This window comes from Scyliorhinus torazame, chromosome 16 (assembly GCF_047496885.1).
Source record: "Scyliorhinus torazame isolate Kashiwa2021f chromosome 16, sScyTor2.1, whole genome shotgun sequence".
Classification (NCBI taxonomy): domain Eukaryota; kingdom Metazoa; phylum Chordata; class Chondrichthyes; order Carcharhiniformes; family Scyliorhinidae; genus Scyliorhinus; species Scyliorhinus torazame.
In genome coordinates, this window is record NC_092722.1 from 3,571,366 (window position 1) to 3,590,961 (window position 19,596).

Genomic DNA, 19,596 nt, shown 5'->3' on the forward strand with positions numbered 1-19,596 from the left:
ACCTCCTGATCTCAGGTAAAAAATATTTTGTTGCTGCCTTGGGGAATTTATCACAACGTGCATAATCATATAAACAGAACTTTGAATGAGAAGTTGGACCTTACCTCACGTCGGTATGGTTAACGGTGGCAACTCGACACTTGGAAACACAATGGAAGAATGAGCATCTGGAGGATAATGGACTTTACCATGGAGATGTTTAAAACTCTCCAGGTTCTTCAGGCACATGGCAAAACCAAATGTAATGGCTGTGAAAAAGATGCCCTCTCATGTTGCTTTCCATCGCTCCACCATGGATGGCCACGCCTTCAGTTGACTAAACCCTAATCTCAGAAATTCCCTCCCTGACGTCTGTTTCTCCTACAAGATGTTCCTTAAAACCAACCTCATTGACCAAGGTTTTGGCCACCTGGCCCAGCACATCAAAGCTCAGAGTCAGGATAACACTCCTATGAAGCACCTTGGGTTATTTTGCCATGCCTCAATCCAACATTCTGAAACAGGGGCACACAGCTTTTCTCCAGGCACGAGAAGAAATCTTCTCAAATGCCTTTATGATGTTTCTGTGCACAGAGGTTTTGGTGCTAGGGCCCCGTCCTATACTCCACAGCCCTCATGTTTCCTCCTTCACACTCCGTTTCAGAATCGCACCAGTCAATTTGAGTAATTAACTTTAATAAGCAGAATATCAGAAGGGTGGCAAACTGAAGCAGCCTGTCACTGGGATGAACAGAGATTTCCAATAGTATTAATCATTAACTCGTACCTGTCATGATATCCACATTAACAGATCATGGTGCAATCTCACACACACACTGATGGACAGGTAGACAGACCAATCAAAACACACAACATCGCAGCCAATCACCAGTGAGAGCACACGCTCTATAGAACAGGGAACACCACAGTTCCAGCTCATTCTACCAGGAGATAGCTCAGAACACAGAGCTCACAGCACGCCACTCAGACATACACCATGTGCTGAGTGCCTCACTGAGATAGTGCAAGGGCTGGGTCCACAGGTTAGCTGGTGAAGCACAAACCACAGCCAGAAGTTAATAGTTATTATTGTACAGAATAATAAAACAGAGTTGTACCATCTACAACCGTGTTGCTTCGTTTGTGTATCGGAACACCCAACACGATAGTACCTACCTTCCAGAGAGCTTTTCATGGATCTGAAGCTGCATCACATGATGTCTAGAACACAAAAGGACAGGAAATCCTATTGCAATTTTGTAGAGGCCTCCATTGCAGGAAGGATATGCAGTCCTTGAAGATAATCTTGCCCAAGATGCTATCTGGAGTGAAGGGCAAGAGTTATACACCAGGGATTGTAACAGAGAAGGATCTCATCTTCTCCCTTTGTCTGCAATATGATAAGCTTTGCCATCACAGACTGAACTCCATCTTTCCTCTGTGGTAGCAGGAATGCATCAGGCTCAAATGTACAATGGCACCACTGGCCTGTAAAGGTGGGCTGTGTATCCCAAACCCCAGTGGAAAGGAAGGTTGTAATATCAGGTGCTGAAAATATAGGAATCTCCCTTTCCTCCCCCCACCATTGGAATCTCCTTCACATCCCCCAGCCTGCTGCACCATTGGAATCTCCCACGACTCCCCCACCACAGGAATCTCCATCACCGCTCCTCCCCCACCCTGTACCACCATTGGAATCTCCTTCCCGTGAAGGTTGGCCGCGCTCATAATCTTTATAAAAGCAAATTACTGCGGATGCTGGAATCTGAAACCAAAGAGAAAATGCTGGAAAATCTCAGCAGGTCTGGCAACATCTGAGAGAGAAGAGCGCTAACATTTAGAGTCCGATGACGCTTTGACAAAGAGTCATCGGACTCGAAACGTTCGCTCTCTTCTCTCCCTACAGTTGCTGCCAGACCTGCTGAGATTTTCCAGCATTTTCTCCTAAGCTTTATTATTGTCACAATGTGGTGGTATGTATTAGGGGTAATATGGTACCTGTGAAGCCGAGAGGCCATTGGCTGACAGGTCCCGGGTCCTGGTTGGATCTGCCGACTTCTGGCTCGGCCCTGAAGGCGGAGTGGTCTGTACCACGTTCAGACGTACAGACCACGTTCTCGACAACGTAACCATCTGCGGCCACGACCAGCAGGACCACGACGCCAACCTCCAAAAGTTCCTCCAGACCGCTAACTCCCTGAACCTCACATATAACGAGGAAAAATGCGTTTTTAGCACAAACCGTTTGGCCATCCTGGGATACGTAGTGCGCAATGGGGTAATAGGCCCCGACCCCGAACGCATGCGCCCCCTTATGGAATTTCCCCTCCCCCACTGCTCCAAAGCCCTGAAACGTTGCCTGGGCTTCTTTTCATATTACGCCCAGTGGATCCCCCAGTACGCAGACAAGGCCCGCCCCCTAATACAGACCACTACCTTCCCCCTGTCGACAGAGGCTCGCCAGGCCTTCCGCCGCATCAAAGCGGACATCGCAAAGGCCACGATGCGCACCATCAACGAGTCCCTCCCCTTCCAGGTAGAGAGCGACGCATCCGATGTAGCTCTGGCGGCCACCTTTAACCAAGCGGGCAGACCCGTGGCCTTTTTCTCCCGGACCCTCCACGCCTCAGAAATCCGCCACTCCTCAGTGGAAAAGGAAGCCCAAGCCATAGTGGAAGCTGTGCGACATTGGAGGCATTACCTGGCCGGCAGGAGATTCACTCTCCTCACCGACCAAAGGTCGGTAGCCTTTATGTTCGATAATGCACAGCGGGGCAAAACTAAGAATGACAAGATCTTAAGGTGGAGGATCGAACTCTCCACCTACAATTATGAGATCTTCTACCGTCCCGGAAAGCTGAACGAGCCGTCCGATGCCCTGTCCCACGGCACGTGCCAACGCACAAATAGACCGCCTCCATGCCCTCCACGAGGACCTCTGCCACCCGGGGGTCACTCGATTCTACCATTTCGTAAAGTCCCGCAACCTCCCCTCTCTGTGAAGGATGTCCGTAAAGTCACCAGGAACTGCCACATCTGCGCAGAGTGCAAACCGCACTTTTTCAGGCCGGATAGAGTGCCCTGATCAAGGCTTCCCGCCCCTTTGAACGCCTCAGTTTAGATTTCAAAGGGCCCCTCCCCTCCACCGACCGCAACGCATACTTCCTGAACGTGGTGGACGAGTACTCCCGTTTGCCCTTCGCCATCCCCTGCCCCGACATGACAGCGGCCACAGTCATTAAAGCCCTTTGCACCATATTCACACTGTTCGGTTTCCCCGCGTATATCCATAGCGACAGGGGGTCCTCCTTCATGAGTGATGAGCTGCACCAGTTCCTGCTCAGCAAGGGCATAGCCTCGAGCAGGACGACCAGCTACAACCCCCAGGGGAACGGGCAAGTAAAGAGGGAGAACGGCACGGTCTGGAAGACCGTCCTACTGGCCCTACGGTCCAGGGATCTCCCAGTTTCCCGGTGGCAGGAGGTCCTCCCGGACGCTCTCCACTCCATCCGGTCGCTGCTGTGTACCACCACTAACCAAACGCCTCATGGGCGCCTCCTTGTCTTCCCCAGGAAGTCCTCCTCCGGAACGTCGCTACCGACCTGGCTGGCGGCCCCAGGACCCATCTTGCTCCGGAAACATGTGCGGCCGCACAAATCTGACCCGTTGGTCGAGAGGGTCCACCTTCTCCACGCGAACCGGCAGTACGCCTATGTGGCGTACCCCGATGGCCGACCGGACACGGTCTCCCTGCGGGACCTGGCGCCCGCCGGCAACACACACACACCGCCGACACCAATCACCCCCTCCGTGCCACCGGCGCACCCCGCGACCGCCCCCTTCCCGGGGGGATCGGTCCTCCTCCTGTGCCCGCCCAGGAGTAAAACAGGAACAAACAGCGAAACGCTCCCGGAGGCGACAACGCCCGAGCAAGCACCTGCACCACCACCGGGGCTGAGGCGATCGACAAGGAAGACCAGGCTGCCCGCTCGACTCGTGGAATCCGCGTGACACCAAGAAAAGCAAGAATGTTAAATTTTTTTTGCTCGTATTGTAAATAGTTCTCACAAACTTGTACATAGCCCAGTGTAGGGCTAAAGCTGTATTAACAGTCCGAAATTTGTTCCAGGGCCAGCCTTGTAAACCCTTACCATCATGCGAACCACCACCCCGCCGGGTTCCTTTTTAACAAGGGGTGAATGTGGTGGTATGTATTAGGGGTAACGTGGTACCTGTGAAGCAGAGGGGCTATTTGCTGACAGGTCCCGGGTCCTGGTTGGATCTGCCGACTTCTGGCTCCACCCTGAAGGCGGAGTACAAGAGCCCGAGCTTCTCCCCGCAGCCTCATTCTGTTGCTGAGCTGCTGGGGACAAGTCTCGCTTAATAAAGCCTAGATCGACTTCATCGCTTCTCGTCTCGCGCAAGTCATTGTGCGCTACACACAAGCAGGCTTACATTAACACTGCAATGAAGTTACTGTGAAAAGCCCCTAGTCGCCACATCCCAGCGCCTGTTCGGGTCACGGAGGGAGAATTCAGAATGTCCAAATTACCTAACAAGCAAGTCTTTCGGGACTTGTGGGAGGAAACCGGAGCACACGGAGGAAACCCACGAAGACACGGGGAGAACGTGCAGACTCCGCACAGACAGTGACCCAAGCCGGGAATCGAACCTGGGACCCTGGAGCTGTGAAGTGCTTAACCCCTGTGCTACCGTGCTGCTCATCTTGAGCCTATGAGAGGGCTGTAGTAGGATATGCACCGTGTACGTATCCAGGAAAAGCACTATTTACATATTCATTATTTCATTTGTGATCCAGCCAGGTTGCTCCCGGTGTAGATCTGGATGAACATTTCTGGGTGGAACACGGCCCCACATTCTGAATTCAAAGTACACAAGAGAGTCGTCCTCCTCAATCTGCTGGGTTCCAGCTCTCACTCTGCTGGGTTCCAGCTCTCAATCTGCTGGGTTCCAGCTCGCACTCTGCTGGGTTCCAGCTCGCACTCTGCTGGGTTCCAGCTCGCACTCTGCTGGGTTCCAGCTCGCAATCTGCTGGGTTCCAGCTCGCAATCTGCTGGGTTCCAGCTCGCAATCTGCTGGGTTCCAGCTCGCACTCTGCTGGGTTCCAGCTCGCACTCTGCTGGGTTCCAGCTCGCACTCTGCTGGGTTCCAGCTCGCACTCTGCTGGGTTCCAGCTCGCACTCTGCTGGGTTCCAGCTCGCACTCTGCTGGGTTCCAGCTCGCACTCTGCTGGGTTCCAGCTCGCACTCTGCTGGGTTCCAGCTCGCACTCTGCTGGGTTCCAGCTCGCACTCTGCTGGGTTCCAGCTCGCACTCTGCTGGGTTCCAGCTCGCACTCTGCTGGGTTCCAGCTCGCACTCTGCTGGGTTCCAGCTCGCACTCTGCTGGGTTCCAGCTCGCACTCTGCTGGGTTCCAGCTCGCAATCTGCTGGGTTCCAGCTCTCACTCAGCTGGGTTCCAGCTCGCAATCTGCTGGGTTCCAGCTCGCAATCTGCTGGGTTCCAGCTCGCAATCTGCTGGGTTCCAGCTCGCAATCTGCTGGGTTCCAGCTCGCAATCTGCTGGGTTCCAGCTCGCAATCTGCTGGGTTCCAGCTCTCACTCAGCTGGGTTCCAGCTCGCAATCTGCTGGGTTCCAGCTCGCAATCTGCTGGGTTCCAGCTCGCAATCTGCTGGGTTCCAGCTCGCAATCTGCTGGGTTCCAGCTCGCAATCTGCTGGGTTCCAGCTCGCAATCTGCTGGGTTCCAGCTCGCAATCTGCTGGGTTCCAGCTCGCAATCTGCTGGGTTCCAGCTCGCAATCTGCTGGGTTCCAGCTCGCAATCTGCTGGGTTCCAGCTCGCAATCTGCTGGGTTCCAGCTCGCAATCTGCTGGGTTCCAGCTCGCAATCTGCTGGGTTCCAGCTCGCAATCTGCTGGGTTCCAGCTCGCAATCTGCTGGGTTCCAGCTCGCAATCTGCTGGGTTCCAGCTCGCAATCTGCTGGGTTCCAGCTCGCACTCTGCTGGGTTCCAGCTCGCACTCTGCTGGGTTCCAGCTCTCACTCAGCTGGGTTCCAGCTCGCACTCTGCTGGGTTCCAGCTCGCACTCTGCTGGGTTCCAGCTCGCACTCTGCTGGGTTCCAGCTCGCACTCTGCTGGGTTCCAGCTTGCTTGCTCAGGGTGAGCTGGATGGTTTCCTGCTGGGTCAGGGCTTTGCAGACTGGTCTCTGACTGAAGTGCGCATTTCTCAACATCCATCACCGCTGCATCCACCAACCACAATGTGAAAGACAACAGCTTCACCCCATAGACCATCAAAACAGATACACCTCTAATCCCCTGTTTATACAACACTTGCTTATCTGCCTTTGTAATACATTAACAGCCCTGCTCGAGGTGCTATTTGCAGCTAATACCCTCGTGTAGTACCACAAGAGACAGGGTGGAGCCCTGGTGCAGACAAAAAGGGAGAGGGTGGCACAGTGGTTGGCACTGCTACCTCACAGCTCCAGGGTCCGGGTTCAATTCCGCCCTCGGGCCACTGTGTGCGGAGTCTGCACGTTCTCCCCGTGTCCGAGTGGGTTTCCTCCCACAAGTCCAAAGATGTACCTCCTCATTCCACAGTAGGAAAACGCAACAATTAGACAAAATGGCTGCCCCCCACCCCTTACTCAGCACAACCCTGAATATCCCAGAGACCCTACCCAGCAGCAGGAATATAGAAGGGTGACAGATATCTCAGTCACCTCCACAACCCGTCTCTTTTTAAAAAAATAAACTTAGAGTACCCAATTCATTTTTTCCAATTAAGGGGCAATTTAGCGTGGCCAATTCATCTACCCTGCACATCTTTGGGTTGTGGGGGCAAGACCCACGCAAACATGGGGAGAATTCGGGGCAGCACGGTAGCACAGTGGGTAGCACTGGCTTCACAGCGCCAGGGTCACAGGTTCGATTCCCCCCTGGGTCAGTGTCTGTGCGGAGTCTGCACGTTCTCCCCGTGTGCGCGTGGGTTTCCTCCGGGTGCTCCGGTTTCCTCCCACAGTCCAAAGATGTGCAGGTTAGGTGGATTGGCCATGCTAAATTGCCCTTAGTGTCCAAAAAGGTTAGGAGAGGTTATTGGGTTACGGGGATAGGGTGGAAGTGAGGGCTTAAGTGGGTCGATGCAGACTCGATGGGCCAAATGACCTCTTTCTGTACTGTATGTTCTATGTACTAATGTGCAAACTCCACACGGACAGTGACCCAGAGCCGGGATCGAACCTGGGACCTCGGCACCGTGAGGCAGCAGAGAGGTCCATGAATGGGTTAGACTTTCAAAGTACTTAATGAGCAGAAGGGCTGAGAATTTGTCACACAAACATCTAAATTTGAACAAACTATAAAATGAAGCACACAGGGTTAGTGTTGTTAAATAGCTAAAGCAGAGAGCCTGAATGTTTCAAAATGAAGTCGGGGGCTGTTTAGCACACTGGGCTAAATCACTGGCTTTGAAAGCAGACCAAGGCAGGCCAGCAGCACGGTTCGATTCCCGTACCAGCCTCCCCGAACAGGCACCGGAATGTGGCGACTAGGGACTTTTCACAGTAACTTCATTGAAGCCTACTTGTGACAATAAGCGATTTTCATTTCATTTTCAGGTTCAGGTGAACACACCCCTCCGATAGGCAGGCAGCGGAGCCACAATCCAGTCGCTGCCAGATTGGGGAACTGCGATGCCCAGAATGTGCGAATTTAAAGATCTAGATGTACATTTCGGTGAAACCTGCAATCATTCGCCTCACTCTCGGAAAACAGAAATCCTGCTGATAGCTCCCATCGGTTTATAACAGAGTCCCTCTGTTGTACAAAACTTGTAAATTGTTAGAACGCACAGTATCAAGAGGATGAAGATTTATTGTGACTTCAAATTGTACTGAGCGGTTTATCACCGTGACGGGGGCTACACACAAGAGCGCAGCAACACATCTGCTGTTTCGTGCAGAGTTTGAAGAAAGTTGTCAATATCTTGCAATGCGCTCTGTGCAATCCACAGAGAGATGGCATTAATCATCTGTGCAATAGATTCATGTTTGTCTGGCAGAGACATCAGAAGCAGTTCAGTAAACACTGGGAGTACAGCAAACAATACAGCATGACACACACACACACCACAGAGTGCACGTTGTGGCAACATACACCTTTACCTGTTCATTCTGGTCTGGAGCACGAGTCACATTGGGAGATATTAGGGCAGACGGGCAGAGGTTTGGGCACAAGAGGTGGGTTTTTACCACAACCTTCAAAGGAGAGAAGTGTGACGGAGAGTTTAGGGACGGGATTCCAGAGCTTCGGGCCGAGACGGCTCAAGGCAGGGCTACGAGGGGCGTAGATCAAGGCTGCTCAGAGTTGCTCTATCGCGTTGTGTGTGTTTTGCCACTGGTTTGTTTCTTTCTTTCTCTCTTTATGTTTCATTTTGATGGCTGTTCTATATCCACTCACACCTCATCTGGATGCAACCATTGTTTCTTTGAGTGTGGCGACTAGGGGATTTTCACAGTAACTTCACTGCAGTGTTAATGTAAGCCTACTTGTGACAATGAAGACTATTATTATAATACCCACCGTGTTATTAGTCCTTCCGTTTGATTTCCCTTTGTCCCCATTTCCTTTGTTTAATTTTATTATTTTTGGTCTGTGGACTCAATCGGAATGCACCTTTAAGCGGTGGACTTCAGCGATGGCCGCCTGCTGGTCAGGACATTGAGCTCCAGGATTTGAATTTCTGGAGAGGAGAATACAGCGTCGTCACCACCAAGGGAATCTGAAGAACCAGCTTTGAAGGAAGTCAGTTCGATTGGCTGGCAACCTGTGAGCTGGCCAGGGACAGTGCACTGGCTGACAACAGTCAGTGATTGGGTCCTGCATGGTGCTTTGAGAGCTGGGCAGAAGTAATTGGACCTTGTTTGGAGAAACAACTCTCTCTCTCACTGCTGGATGGAAAGAATTGCTTTAGTGTTCTAAAATCAGTGAGTAACTTGCAAATCTTTACTTTATTTTTTTTAAATATAAATTTAGAATACCCAATTCATTTTTCCAATTAAGGGGCAATTTAGAACAAAGAAAATTACAGCACAGGAACAGGCCCTTCGGCCCTCCCAGCCTGCGCCGATCCAGATCCTTTATCTAAACCTGTCGCCTATTTTCCAAGGATCTACTTTCCTCTGTTCCCCGCCCGTTCATATATCTGCCTAGATGCATCTTAAATGACGCTATCGTGCCCGCCTCTACCACCTCCGCTGGCAAAGTGTTCCAGGCACCCACCACCCTCTGCGTAAAAAACTTTCCACGCACATCTCCCTTAAACTTTCCCCCTCTCACCTTGAAATCGTGACCCCTTGTAATTGACACCCCCACTCTTGGAAAAAGCTTGTTGCTATCCACCCAGTCCATACCTCTCATTTTGTAGACCTCAATCAGGTCCCCCCTCAACCTCAGTCTTTCCAACAAAAACAATCCTAATCTACTCAACCTTTCTTCATAGCTAGCACCCTCCATACCAGGCAACATCCTGGTGAACCTCCTCTGCACCCTCTCTAAAGCATCCACATCCTTCTGGTAATGTGGCGACCAGAACTGCACGCAGTATTCCAAATGTGGCCTAACAAGTCCTATACAACTGTAACATGGCCTGCCGACTCTTGTACTCAATACCCCGTCCAATGAAGGCAAGCATGTTGTATGCCTTCTTGACCACTCTATCGACCTGCGTTGCCACCTTCAGGGTACAATGGACTTGAACTCCCAGATCTCTCTGTACATCAATTTTCCCCAGGACTCTTCCATTGACCGTATAGTCCGCTCTTGAATTAGATCTTCCAAAATACATCACCTCGCATTTGCCTGGATTGAACTCCATCTGCCATTTCTCTGCCCAACTCTCCAATCCATCAATATTCTGCTGTATTCTCTGACAGTCCTCCTCGCTATCTGCAACTCCACCAATCTTAGTATCATCTGCAAACTTGCTAATCAGACAACCTATACCTTCGTCCAGATCATTTATGTATATCACGCCGCTCCAGCTGCCGGCGACAAATGGGCGGCGCGGGACTGCGCATGCGCGCTGTGACCGTCACGGTTGCGCGCATGCGCGGTGGCTCCCTTCTCCGCGCCGGCCCCGACGCAACATGGCGCAGGGCTACAGAGGCCGGCGCGAAGCAAAAGAGGCCCCCAGCCCGAGAGGCCGGCCCGCCGATCGGTAAACCCCGATCGTGGGCCAGGCCACAGCGGAAGCCCCCCTTCCCCCACCACCAGACCGCCCCCGGATGGATGCACGCCAAGGTCCCCCCGGGTAAGACGACATGTGGACGGCGCCGGCGGCACTCAGATTTTTTTTAGCAGCCGCCTGGCCCATCCCAGGCGGAGATTCGCCGGGGGGGGGGGGGGGGCGCGTAGAGAAAGCGTGTCTGCGAGAGCGGCACGAGAGGACACATTCAGGGTGAATGTGTGAATAAAGTTTTATTTAAACCCTTGAAACTTGCGCTGTGCGAGTTATTTAAGCATTGACCGCACACTTGGGGTGAAGAAACATACCCGCCTTCCTCTGCAGGGCGGATTACAGACGGCAAAGGGAACGATTACAGGGATTTCCATCCTCTCTCCACCCTGTCACTAACACATTCTCTCCATCATACTATCACCTGAAGCAGGACATAATTCATAAACCACACAATGGGAATATGTGCAAATATTTGCATCCCTGATTCAACCCTGCTCTGCATATGTCCCTCCAGACAAAGAAAACAAATACTTTCTTTTTTTAAAATAAATTTAGAGTATCCAATTCATTTTTTCCAATCAAGGGGCAATTTAGCGTGGCCAATCCACCTACCCTGCACGTCTTTGGGTTGTGGGGGCGAAACCCACACAGACACGGGGAGAATGTGCAAACTCCACACGGACAGTGACCCAGAGCTGGGATCGAACCTGGGACCTCGGCGCCGTGAGGCAGCAGTGCTAACCACTTGGCAACTGTGCTGCCCTAACAAATACTTCCTAAAGTATTTTTCAGGATATCCCAAACCACCTCCAAGTCCAATAAAGCACCTGTTGAGCATAGTCACTGTTGTAATGTAAAGAATAGAGCAGCCAATTTGTGTTTTAGCAAAATCCCTTAAACAGGAATCTGATTAATGACCAGATAACATTTTTAGTGATGCTGATCGATGATTAAATATTGGCCAGAACACTGGGGATAACACCCCCGCTGTGAATCTAAATAGTGCCATGGGATCTTTTATATCTCCCTGGAGAGAGCAGATATGAGCTCAGGTCAATGACCCACCAGACGAATGCCACCCTCCAATAGTACAGCACTCCCTCGCCACAGCACGGAATGTCTGCATCGAATCTCTGCTCCAGGCTGTACAACCCACAACCTCTTGACTGTCAGCCAACTGGTACACAGCTGACACCGCACTAGAAACTGGTTTGTCTGCTCGGTGCGCGACTGACTACACCAAGTGTTCCAGATGTTGCTAAAAAACATTGTTGACAGAAAGCTAGTCAAAGCACTTTCTGACAACCGCAGATGTAGATAGGTTTCTGACTCTTTAACAATTGGTGCAGCAGAGGATTTACAAGCAAAACAAATTGAACACAGCTGATGGAATCTCTCTGAGCAGATAAGCCAGCTCGCACAGTGCCAGAAAGCTTATCTTATTGAGCAGAGAACGAGAGCAATAACATTGTCCCAACGGAATTCCCTCAGTTTCAGTCCAACATCCTGGCGTGTGGCATATCCGGCGCGTGGCACTGGCATTTGATTAAAGTTTCGACATCAGAACATCACAAATATTCTTCACTACTGCGGGAGACAGTGATGTGGTGGTGATAACATCACTGAACAGTAATCCAGGGGCCCAGGTTAATGCTCTGGGGACACGGTTCAAACCCCACCACGGCAGCTGGTGGAAGTTAAATTCAGTTATTATTTTTCGTAAAAATTTGGATTGAAGCCTCATCACAATAGTGGTGAGCATGAAACCATCAGCGATCATCATGAAACTCATCACATTCACTAATGTCCTTTAGGGAAGGAAATCTGCTGTTCTGACCTGGTCTGGCCTACACGTGACTCCAGACCCACAGCAATGCAGTGACTCTAACTGCCCTGTAATATCACCGATCAAACCACTCAGTTCAAGGGCAATCCCCAAAGCCTGTCCACCATCTACAAGGCACAAGTCAGGAGTGTGATGGAACACTCTCCACTTGCCTGGGCGAGTGCAGCTCCAACAACACTCAAGAAGCTCAACACCATCCAGGACAAAGCAGCCCCGCTTGATTGTTCCTCCTTCACCACCACCACACGGTATTACAGTTTTTTAAAAAAGTGTTTACAGAAGGAGGAGGCCATTCGGCCCATCGAGTCTGCACCAGCCCTTAGAAAGAGCACTCTACCTAAGCCCACGCATTCACACTAACCCAGTAACGCCACCAAACCTTTTTGGACACTAAGGGCAATTTATCATGGCCAATCCACCCAACCGGCACATCTTTGGACTGTAGGAGGAAACCGGAGCACCCGGAGGAAACCCACGCAGACACGGGGAGGACGTGCAGACTCCACACAGACAGTGACCCAAGATGGGAACCCAACCTGGGACCCTGGTGCGGTGAAGCAACAGTGCTAACCACTGTGCTACCGTGCCGCCGTGTGTGCCATCTACAAGATGCACTGCAGTAACTCACCAAAGTTCCTTCGGCAGCACCTTCCAAACCCACGACCACTACCATCTAGAAGAACAAGAGCGGCAGATACCTGGGAACCCCACCACCATCCGGACTTGGGAATATATCGTCCAGAGGTGGAGTCACAATTCTGAGGGTCCTGCGCTCTCCCGCTTTGCGGAGGCTTCACATCACGCCCCATCTCCTGTGATGTCAATCCCCACACCCGCAGGACGGCAAGCTACCCCGCCCCCAATTACGGCAAGACATGCCCCAAATGACAGAGTCCACCCCCAATGACGGCTTGTGGGGCCGTCCCTCGGCGACCATGTGTGCTCCTACCTGCCTAATCGGGCCCGACCTCTGCCCCAAGGAACCCGCCCGCTTGCCCGGCCTTCTTTGCCCCTCCCGACTGCTGCTCCGCTGACCGCTCAGCTATCGCCCGGCTGGCTGGGCCTCAAAGATCCCGCATGCTCCCGGTTACCCCCACCCCCCTCAGGCTGTCCACCAGGCCGAATGTCAGAAACCCGGCTGCTGATTTGCTCTTTTACTCTGTGAAAGTTCAGAAACCTCAGACCAATTCAGGAGATCCGGGTCGGAACTGCGGATAGGCCCCCCAATGGCCGGGGCCCGGTGCTGTGTCACTGAAAGTCCACCTCTGATACCGCCGTTCCTTCACTGTCGCTGGGTCAAAAACCTGGAACTCCCCGCTAACAGCACTGTGGGCGTACCTACACCAGAGGGACAGCAGTGGTTCAAGGCAGCAGCTCACCACCAACTTCTCAAGGGCAATTAGGGATGGGTAATAAATGCTGGTCCAGCCGTTTCCCAGCAATGATGACGTAATATTCACACTGGTACATTGAGATGCTCTGTCAGAGCAAAGGGAACTTTAGCTGGAATCTTACTGAATTTAAGGAAAAGGTCATTCTGCCCAGCTCCTCCCTGCCATGCCTATTCCTCCCAAGTGTCCTTGCCCACCCTGGTCCATCTAATCCCACCATCACCATATCATTCTCAATGGGCTCTCTAACTTCCACTTAAATGCATCTATACGGTTTGCCTCAACTACTCTGTGGTAAGTAGTTTCACATTCTCACCGCTCTCGGTGGTGAGGGGTATCTCCTGCATTTCCTCACGGATTATTACTGACTTTCTTAAATTTACACCCCCTAGTTCTGCTCTTCCCCTGACCAAGTGGAAATATTGGGCTGGACTTTACTCTGGGTTTGGGGCCAGAATGTCAGGGTAATAGAAAGTGGGTCCCGAGCCTGCATTTGGTGACTTCATCGCAGGCTTCCTCCTAACTGGCCACCCAGGGGCCCCACCGCTCCGAAGCCCGAGCCGGTGGAGAGGTGGGTGTGGCTGAGGAAGGAAGATGATGTCGGGAGTGCCTCAAACTGGACGTGTCCCAGGACAGGGATCTGAAAATTAAAGTTTGGGGGGCAGAGGACGAGTAGGCCTAACTGGACACCAGACAGGCCTGTGGAGGCTGCCTTCCCAGCGAGATGGAGATGAAGAGGAATGTCTTCTCTTGAGGGTCAATGGTGTTTAGAATTCTCCTCCCAGAGAGCAGAGGGAAGACCCCTTCTTCGTGGCGTCCTCTGTGGCGCGGCCGGGCCGTCGATCTCGGCCCAGGATGGGCTGAGCGACCGTCCACACCTGGTCGCAGCCGGCGGGAACGCTGAGCGCAGGGTCGGGGGGCGGTCTCCGACCCCGGAGGGGGGCCTCCGATGGGGTCTGGCCCGCAATCGGGGCCCACCGATCGGCGGGCCGGCCTCTCGTTCCCTGGGCCTATTTCCTTCCGCGCCGGCCCCTGAACTCCCGCGCCACGTTGTGTCGGGGCCGCCACGTTGAGAGTCCACTGCGCATGCGCGGATCCCGCGGTGCAGAGTTCACACCAGGATGGGACACTGGAGTGGCATGAACCGCTCCAGCGCTGTGCTGGGCCCCTGTAGGGCCCAGAATCGGTACTCCCAGCGGCCCGTTCACACCGTCGTGAAACGGGAAGGCATTTCTGATGGCGCGGACACTCTTGCTGCTGAATGGGAGAGTCCCGCCCCTTAGCTCTCTTGCTTGCTGAACAAAGTGATAACACTCGCACTCAAACTGAGAGAGGTGTTCACTCTGGAATTAAATATCACTTCGTCTCAAACATCCCTCTGTCCATTACCGTTGAGCGCAAGAAATAGGTGCAAGAACAGGGAATTCAGCCCATCCGGAATTCAGCCCATCTAGCCTGCTATGCCGCTCAATGAGGTCGTGGCTGATCGAGCTGATGGAGGCCTTAACTCCACTTTCACCAACTGTCCCCCATGACACTCAACACTCTCGAATCATCAGATCAATCAAAGATCATTCACACTCCCGCAGACAAAGCCAGGCCAGCAGCGCGGGTTCAATTCCCGTACCAGCCTCCCCGAACAGGCGCCGGAATGTGGCGACTAGGGGCTTGTCACAGTAACTTCATTGAAGCCTACTCGTGACAATAAGTGATTTTCATTCATTTCAACTCGGCCTGGAATAAATTCACTGGCACTGTCACCGCTGCACTCTGGGAGGAGAATTCACTGGCACTGTCACCGCTGCACTCTGGGAGGAGAATTCACTGGCACTGTCACCGCTGCTCCCTGCTGGGGGGGATTCACTGGCACTGTCACCGCTGCCCTCTGGGAGGAGAATTCACTGGCACCGTCACCGCTGCTCCCTGGGAGGAGAATTCACTGGCACCGTCACCGCTGCTCTCTGCTGGGGGGGATTCACTGGCAATGTCACCGCTGCCCGCTGGGAGGAGAATTCACTGGCACCGTCACCGCTGCCCTCTGGGAGGAGAATTCACTGGCACCGTCACCGCTGCCCTCTGGGAGGAGAATTCACTGGCACTGTCATCGCTGCTTTCTGGGAGGAGAATTCACCGGCACTGTCACCGCTGCCCTCTGGGAGGAGAATTCACCGGCACCGGTGCTCTCTGGGAGGAGAATTCACTGGCACTGTCACCGCTGCCCTCTGGGAGGAGAATTCACTGGCACTGTCACCGCTGCTCCCTGGGAGGAGAATTCACTGGCACCGTCACCGCTGCTCTCTGCTGGGGGGGGGGGGGAATTCACTGGCACTGTCACCGCTGCCCTCTGGGAGGAGAATTCACTGGCACCGTCACCGCTGCTCCCTAGGAGGAGAATTCAGTGGCACTGCTGCTCCCTGGGAGGAGAATTCACTGGCACTGCCACCACTGCCGTTTGGGAGGAGAATTCACTGGCACGGTCACCGCTGCTCCCTGGGAGGAGAATTAACTGGCACGGTCACCGCTGCTCTCTGCTGGGGGGGGGGGGGGGGATTCACTGGCACTGTCACTGCTGCCGTTTGGGAGGAGAATTCACCGTCACCGCTGCTTTCTGGGAGGAGAATTCACTGGCACTGTCACCGCTGCCCTCTGGGAGGAGAATTCACTGGCACCGTCACCGCTGCTCGCTGCTGGGGGGGGGGGGGAATTCACTGTCACCGCTGCCCTCTGGGAGGAGAATTCACTGGCACCGTCACCGCTGCTCCCTAGGAGGAGAATTCAGTGGCACTGCTGCTCCCTGGGAGGAGAATTCACTGGCACCGTCACCGCTGCTCCCTGGGAGGAGAATTCACTGTCACCGTCACCGCTGCTCCCTGGGAGGAAAATTCACTGGCACTGTCACCGCTACCCTATGGGAGGAGAATTCACTGGCACCGTCACCGCTGCTCCCTGGGAGGAGAATTCACTGGCACCGTCACCGCTGCCCTCTGGGAGGAGAATTCACTGGCACCGTCACCGCTGCTCCCTGGGAGGAGAATTCACTGGCACCGCTGCTCCCTGGGAGGAGAATTCACTGGCACCGTCACCGCTGCTCCCTGGGAGGAGAATTCACTGGCACCGTCACCGCTGCTCCCTGGGAGGAGAATTCAGTGGCATTGCTGCTCCCTGGGAGGAGAATTCACTGGCACCGTCACCGCTGCTCCCTGGGAGGAGAATTCACTGGCACTGCTGCTCCCTGGGAGGAGAATTCACCGGCACCGTCACCGCTGCTCCCTGGGAGGAGAATTCACTGGCACTGTCACCGCTACCCTCTGGGAGGAAAATTCACTGGCACCGTCACCGCTGCCCTCTGGGAGGAGAATTCACTGGCACCGTCACCGCTGCTGCCTGGGAGGAGAATTCACTGGCACCGTCACCGCTGCCCTCTGGGAGGAGAATTCACTGGCACCGTCACCGCTGCTCCCTGGAAGGAGAATTCACTGGCACCGCTGCTCCCTGGGAGGAGAATTCACTGGCACCGTCACTGCTGCCATTTGAACAAAGAACAAAGAAATGTACAGCACAGGAACAGGCCCTTCGGCCCTCCAAGCCCGTGCCGACCATGCTGCCCGACTAAACTACAATCTTCTACACTTCCTGGGTCCGTATCCCTCTATTCCCATCCTATTCATGTATTTGTCAAGATGCCCCTTAAATGTCACTATCGTCCCTGCTTCCACCACCTCCTCCGGTAGCGAGTTTCAGGCACCCACTACCCTCTGCGTAAAAACTTGCCTCGTACATCTACTCTAAACCTTGCCCCTCTCACCTTAAACCTATGCCCCCTAGTAATTGACCCCTCTACCCTGGGGAAAAGCCGCTGAATATCCACTCTGTCTAGGCCCCTCATAATTTTCTAGACCTCAATAAGGTCTCCCCTTTGGGAGGAGAATTCACTGGCACTGTCACCGCTGCTCCCTGGGAGGAGAATTCACTGGCACGGTCACTGCTGCTCCCTGGGAGGAGAATTCACTGGCTCCGTCACCGCTGCTCCCTGGGAGGAGAATTCACTGGCACCGTCACCGCTGCTGTCTGGGAGGAGAATTCACTGGCACCGTCACCGCTGCTCCCTGGGTTGAGAATTCACTGGCACTGTCACCGCTGCTCCCTGGGAGGAGAATTCACTGGCACCGTCACCGCTGCTCCCTGGGAGGAGAATTCACTGGCACTGTCACCGCTGCTCTCTGGGAGGAGAATTCACTGGCACCGTCACCGCTGCTCCCTGGGAGGAGAATTCACTGGCACCGTCACCGCTGCTCTCTGGGAGGAGAATTCACTGGCACCGTCACCGCTGCTGTCTGGGAGGAGAATTCTAAACACCTTTGACCCTCAAGAGAAGACATTCCTCTTCATCTCCATCTCGCTGGGAAGACCCCTTGTTCGGAAACTGTGCCCCCGGGTTCCAGACTCTCCCACAAGTGGAAACATCCCCGCTTCAATATTAATCCTTTCCCTTTGTTAACTGAAGCTTCAGACCGACATCAATGCTGCTTGTTCACTGCCCTCCCCTCGGGTGCTTTCTTTCAAGTAGAGCAGTTAGTTATCATTCTTTGTTGCACATATTAAATTATGGGGAAGGCACACTGCATTGATGCACACAGCTAATTAAAAAAGATGGGCAGATTACTTTACAGACAACGTAACACAGATGTACTCCAGGGTTCAACTTCTCTGTCTGCAAAGCACATTCTTTTTGATCGTATGTTCAGCAAACATTTTCCTGTTTTGACAAATGGCACAAAAACGTTTTTCATGTTGCATCATCGCATTAACAGGTATTGCTTCGTTAAATGTGAAAATCTGAATGACAGAGAAAAAGAGCAGATTTAGCCAAACACAAAATGTGTCCTTTACTCCCTTTTTCTCACATCAATGTTAACCAACAAAGACAGTTGGAAGGTTCATGAAATCTCAGGCAAGGAGTTACACTTGAGGAGCGTTGTTAGAGGTAGAGAAGGGAATGTTTCGGGAAGGGGTTCTGGACGATAGCTCGGTCATCAAGAGAGTTTGGGGTGGGGGGGGGGGGAAAAATAAGGGGAATTCACAGAACATAACAGCGCAGTACAGGCCCTTCGGCCCTCGATGTTGCGCCGACCTGTGAAACCACTCTAAAGCCCATCTACACTATTCCCTTATCATCCATATGTTTATCCAATAACCATTTGAATGCCCTTAGTGTTGGCGAGTCCACTATTGCCGCAGGCAGGGCATTCCACGCCCTTACTACTCTCTGAGTAAAGAACCTACCTCTGACATCTGTCCTATATCTATCTCCCCTCAATTTAAAGCTATGTCCCCTCGTGCTAGACATTACCATCCGAGGAAAAAGGCTCTCACTGTCCACCCTATCCAATCCTCTGATCATCTTGTATCTGCTCATAGTCAGAGGAAGAGAGGGTCTGGAGAGATTTATTTATTTTTTTTAAAATTAGAGCACCCAATTATTTCTTTTCCAATTAAGGGGCGATTTAGCATGGCCAATCCACCTACCCTGCACACCTTTGGGTTGTAGACACGGAGAATGGTGCAAATTCCTCACAGACAGAGACCCAGGGCGGGGATCGAACCCTAGTCCTCAGCGCCATGAGGCAGCAGTGCTAACCACTGCGCTGCTGTGCCACCCTAGGGTCTGGAGAGATATGGGAATGATGCAGATTACAGAGATTACACAACCATTGAGGACTTCATAGACAAGAATGGGGACCGTTTAGATCAGAAAATCCCATTTGAAATGAGTGTTCAGCTGGGTTATACGGATCTACTGGAGGGTGTCACGGAGTGTAAAAATATTCCACAGTTTACCAAGTGCACAAAATTCCACAGCCTTCAATTCTTTTCAGTAAATGTATAAAAGATTACAAAATCTGCCCAGTAAATTCGAACCTATTTCCAAACCACCATGGGCTTTTTGATTGATATGCTAGAGGACAAAGGCAAAATTAAAGTACTTCCTCCAACATATGACCCATCCAATCTGGTGTAACTGCTTTGTTCGGGGTGGAGTTGCCAAGACACGGAGACTAAATTCCAGTCCTACAGCTGCACAAGGCTGGCGATGCAGAGCGAGATACTGAACCATCTCACAA

At 52.7% G+C, this 19,596-nt stretch overlaps 1 protein-coding gene across 6 annotated transcripts in view; it reads right to left on the reverse strand.

The window, feature by feature from the left end:
• LOC140392522 (polyhomeotic-like protein 2) overlaps positions 1–19,596 on the reverse strand; it is a 289,127-nt gene that overhangs the window by 153,248 nt on the left and 116,283 nt on the right. The gene's annotated exons all lie outside the window — the stretch shown is intronic.